Genomic DNA, 5,915 nt, shown 5'->3' with positions numbered 1-5,915 from the left:
ACTTTGAGGCTGACTGACAGCAAATTTAACTTCCAGGACTGATGGTTGATGGTTTAGATGTCAGAGGAAAGGTCCCGATCAGCAGCTAAAGGTGATACGTATCTGTTGTGGAAAAACTAAAACCACCAGGATCTTATGCACCATTAGTGATTTTACAAACCTTTCTCAGAAATTAAAGCTCAACATCGCTGCTGTTGCTGTCCAGGTTTACCTGAGTTTAAACTTCAGATTAAGCATTGCCGTCCTAATCTGTGCATATGTAATTTTTTCAAGACTACATAGGCTTTCTGCTGATAACGTTTCCAAAAATAGCTGTACTTGTTTAGCCTTTTGTCTTAAAAACTGGGATGCCCCCCAGGTCTGATCTGGAGGTAACAGGATGTTCATTCTTCTTCTAATGGTGAACAATCTGTATGGTTGTAGAACGTTGCAGAAATGTAACAATTGATGATCAATAAGGCTTGAATTTCCCCAATGTGGGATTAATAAATTCTATTCTATTCTATTCTGTTCTATTCTATTCTATTCTATTCTATTCTAGTATTTCAAGCTGAATCTATCTGAATCGTCAGAAAACAAATAATGATTTGTTTTAGGATAACTGCGTATTCATTCAAACTAACTGTTAACTCAACATTTATAATCATTAGAATTAATTTATGCTCAATCCAAACAGAACTGCTGCTGAAGTCCAGCTACTCGGTTACCCAGAAGTCTTTGTATCTATGGTTGCAACAGTACAAGAAACCAGCAGATGGTGCTGTCTGACAGCAGAAATGCCTCATGTAGATGATTTATTCTAGCAACTAATTCATTCAAACAACTCAATACTGGTGGTAGATCAATTTTATTTTATTTTTTTTATATTTGAATAGAACTGTGACTGATCATTGGTGGAAACCCATCAATAAAATATTTACCAGAATGCAGTAAAATAAAGTTTGAAAATGATCAAAATGTTAACTGTCATGGCGAAGCATAGATTTGAATAAACCTAAATTACTGGTGGTCAGACTGACACAGGCTCATCTGGTAGCACAGAGTGCTGGTAACCCCCTGTTATTTTTATCTGCACAATTTAATATATGATGGGTTTTGTGGACATAGTTACCTGACAGTTAAATGGTGCATCTTTGGACTCGTGTTGCAGCCACACCATTCCAGTCACAGCCTTTCGGTCTTCTGCTTACCAGCTCATCCATCCTCTTTACTCTTAAAGAGTGTTTAAAATCAGCCACATTCAGGGAAGGATGGGTGGTCCAGCACAAAACAGCCTTTTGAGGTTATGCCATAACATCTCAATCAGGTCAAAACTTTGACGAGGGCGATTCAAAAACTTTATTTTGTTCTTTTTGAGTCATTCGGAGTTAGACTCGAAGATGATACTTGCCCTTGTCCTGTTGCACACCCCAAGAGCTCTTCAGCTTATGGCAATGAAAAGATGTTCAGATATTCTGCTGGAGAGCAGAATTCATGGTTTGATCAGTTACAGCAGGTGGTCCTGAAGCAGCAGAGCAGCCCCAGACCATCACACGACCTCCACCATGTCTGATTGTTGCTATGGTGATGTTTTAGTATGGCTCCAGATGGAATGGGATTTAATAATGTCAATATTAATTTAACATACGCACATCAGTTACTGGAGGCCACTATCTAACAGTTCATCCACATCATGGTGGTGTCACTAGAGAGTCTGTTTACGATGACAGAATAACTATATAGACGTGTGTCACCGCAGCAACACAAGATGATGACCTACACAAATCGCTCGCCAAATCAGTCTATAGAAAGTCTCTTCAGTCAACAAAATATTTACCCAGAAGTCTTTGGGATCATAAGGATGTTGTTGGGTAATAACAGAAGTAATCCATCTGTAGTTTGGTTTCAGGCTATCTTAAATATGTTTGCTGATCTGAAACAGTTAGAAAAAGAACCAAATCTGGAAATGCAAACGCTTGTCACAACATTCCAACTCACAGTTCAAATTAATTATGCAATAAAATACCAATTAGCATATTGTCGTATATCTGAGGCAGCTTTTATATTTAAGACACGTGAAACTTTTTGTGCCATTGTCTAAATCAGGAGGTAGATGGACTCTAATCCCGTTGGTCTTGCTTTTAGGTCTGAGCCTGTTTACTGTAAACGGTCCACTGAAATGGGAATAACAGAATCTAACAGGTATGATTTAGGTTTAGAGCATTCACTGGAGCTTTACTCAGGGAACAAGAGCACAGCTCTAGTGTGTGTGTGTGTGTGTGTGTGTGTAAAACTGTGACATTACATACGACAACTAGAACATCCTTTATTTTGAAAATCGGATGGATTTTGTGCCAGAACATCAGCGCTGTATCCTCTTTACCCACAAAGCCCTTTTTTCCCTCCCCCATCATAGCTCCAGTGCTTCTCAGAAGGGGTTGCCATGGCAACCTGTCTGCTCTGCAGCCATAAATGGAACAAGGAGTAGAAAAAGAAGACATCCACAGCATTAAGCTAGTGAGAAGCTCTGGGAGGCTCTGAGAGAAGGAGGAGGAGGAGATCTGGGTGTATTTAGGACATCAGAAGCTTCCTCTGAATAAAGACGGAAAAAGATTTCTCATGCTTCATAACACCTACACATCTCAGCTGCGTCTCCTCTGACAGTGAACGCCTTGTCGTCCCGTCAGCTGACAGAATGAAACAGTGAACAATCTGTTCCATCATGACAAAAATCCATCCCCTCACCAGAGGGCAAAGCACTCATTTCATATATGTTGTGTGGAGAAGCTTCACGGCCTCCAGTAAAGCAGATCAGTGTTGAGAAGAATAGGGCTGCTTTTTCTACACTTTTAGCCAGCAAGCACACAGTAAACCCCTAAAAGATGCTGATTTAACCCCTAAACACGTCACTAAAGAACATGTTTGTTTCAGATTATTTCAAACCAAGGACTTCAGTGATGTTTATGGAGTAAGCAGACTAAAAGCACAGATGTTCATAATGTTTTGTAAATATTAACTTTCACATAAACAGTGTAGATAATGAAAATGTGGTAAAGGTCCTGTGAGAGGGAAAAGTTCAGAGTCTGCAGACTAAACCAGCCGACTACAGAGGACAACACAATGATCACAAGGTGACAGTGTCTGCATGAGTCTGCATGTCTGTTAGTGAGATCGCTCATGAAGAAGCACGGTGACTAGTTGAGTCCAACTCCTTCAATATGGCTGCCATAGACCTTAGAAAACACTAACAATTAGACCCCAGCCACTTTTAACTATATAATGATCCTAAGTCACGCCCATCTAATTCCAGACACTGCCAAAAAAGATAAGTTATTTTCTGATCCCGTTTGATGCGTGCCGTGGATTTCACATATGATGTCCGTGAATTTTAAAGACACATTTTGATGCAAAGAAAGGGCTCGTTTTTTACAGTTACTTTAGGTTTTGTGTGAAAGCATGTGGAGGATTCTAATTCACCAAATTTATGTCACTGAACCAGACACGGAGAAGATAAATGGCTGACTTTAGCGAGCTTCAAATCCTTCTAGCCTCAGCCGGTCTGCCACTGGACCAAACAGTTTTAGGTCTGTCCAATCACAGCACTCTAAGGTTATAGAGACGTTGGCTGGGCTTAGCAACAGAGCTGCAACAAAGAAAAAAACTACAAAGATGGCACATTTGCTCAACTCTACTTCTCTGAGACATGAGCAGCTACAGGTACTTCAGCCCTTTATTTAGAAAAATGATGTATTTGCTTCTTCTTCGGCAATGTATGGCATACTGACTAGGGATGCAACGATACCACTTTTTTCCAAACCGATACGATACCGATTACCAATACCGATACTTCTACCACACAAAAAATGCAATGATTTGGAATACATATTTCATTTTCTTCTCTGCTTTCAACAGGAAAAGACCGCGAGGTAGATAAAAAGTAAAATATATGAATGGAAATAATCACAAAACTAAAATATTAGGTGAACAGAAATGACAAGTTACAGTGAAGCAATTTTCAAGCAACTGCATTGGTGTCGGTTTACTTTTACCATTACTGATATTAGTATGGGTATCGGTGCCGATACCGATACCAGTATCGTATCGGTGCATCCCTAATACTGACCTGTTGACTGATTTCCTTAACAAGAAATACATCACGTCACTCATTACTGATTGGTCCTAATGTTGTCCAGTTGCAATGATATATATATATATATATATATATATATATATATATATATATATATATATATATATATATATATATGATGGATTGCTAGATGGCTAGTGTTCAGCGTCTTCCAAACACATAATCCAATAATCCAAGTCTCAATATATTGCCTCAGATCCTGGAATATCTTGAGTGATTACGAATAACTTTAGTTTCTAAATTGTGACCAAAACAGCTGCAACATTTCCCATTGTCAACAAAAAAAAAAAAAAAACATGGTTTAAAGTCAAAACCTAAAAGCACTCCAACATTCTTCATAAAGGATTAAAATGTATTTTGTTCCTTGCATAGACCAGTTAAAATGCTCCAGTGCACTTCAGCATTCAAGCCTTCATTGGGGAGTTTATTATGATCTTACAGCAATTATTATTATTACTATTTAACTGATCCAGTGATCAGTAGTCAACTCAACAGAATCCTATTTTTCTTCAGAATTTGAAAATATTTTAAGATTTTCAGTAGGGGTGTCCGATATCAGTCAATATTGGCATTAAAACGTTATCTCGGAAATGATCGATTTTCACTTTTACTCTTTAAATGACACAACTTTTACATACTATACATGGAAATATTCAGCTACATCTTTTCTCACTCGAAACGTCCAAATAAGACCAGTTTTGAGATTTTTACTTTGGCACAAATCGCCTATTTTAATTAAAGAAGAAATTAAATTTGTACAGATGTTTAAAGTTGCATGACAGAAGATATGGGATGTTACTTACCCTCTTTTTGTGAGAGGGAGACCCTGCATATATTGGTATTGTTTATATCAGTATCGGAAAATCAAAGTTAGACTATCAGGGTTGGTATCTGGTAAAAAAGATGATATCAGACATCCCTAATCTTCGGGTTTCACTTTTATGAAAAATGAATTAAAACTGAGATTGTCATATGTCAATGTGGATCAACACCTGACCTGAAATCTTAGTTACCATGGTTACCCCAAGCTTGTTGTTCTTATTTTCTGATAAATAAAGATCATCTTTGACACCAGGGACTCCGATAAACTCTCCTTCAAAAATCAAAACAACAACAATCCACTGATAAATGAGAACCAGAGAAAGGAGGAGGTTTTGTTAAATAGATGAGTTATTTAATAAAAGATGTTTCAGAGTGACATTCTGATACAGCTCAAGTGATTTTGCTTCAGGAGCTTACAGTACAGAGCCCCACCTGGCCAGTGTGTCGTACACACAACTCGATCAGCACATCTACATTCAAATCTATTCAAAACTTTCAAAACAAACTATGTACACACAGTCCACAATGGAGAGTATAGCACAGATGGATGGACTTCACAAGCACCAGATAAAATCATGACAGGGGCGAGGGACAGAGACAGGCTGGGTGGGTACAGGACATGCAGCAGGACGGAGGCGGGGACAGGGTGTGAAGGAGTGAGGAGTGGTTTGGGAGCAAAGCCAGAAATATTTTTTATCGAATTCTTCAGCCTGAATTTCCTCCAACCTCATTCTGATTTAGTTGTGTTTTAGAGCCAAATCAGAACGTGATCTTAGAGCTTTGGGGTGAATGCAGCCAAGGTCTGGGTCTTGATGTTTGATCACATTTAACATGTTGTGATTAACTGATGGAGTACATATAAGACAGGAGGGTGATTAGATAGCATAGTAAAGGTAATGGTGACAACCGAAGCATTGACATAGTTATAATATCTATGGACACTGAGCTTGTGCACGTGTTTGTG

Source organism: Nothobranchius furzeri, chromosome 4, assembly GCF_043380555.1.
Source record: "Nothobranchius furzeri strain GRZ-AD chromosome 4, NfurGRZ-RIMD1, whole genome shotgun sequence".
NCBI classification, from domain to species: domain Eukaryota; kingdom Metazoa; phylum Chordata; class Actinopteri; order Cyprinodontiformes; family Nothobranchiidae; genus Nothobranchius; species Nothobranchius furzeri.
This window is presented reverse-complemented; position numbering follows the sequence as displayed.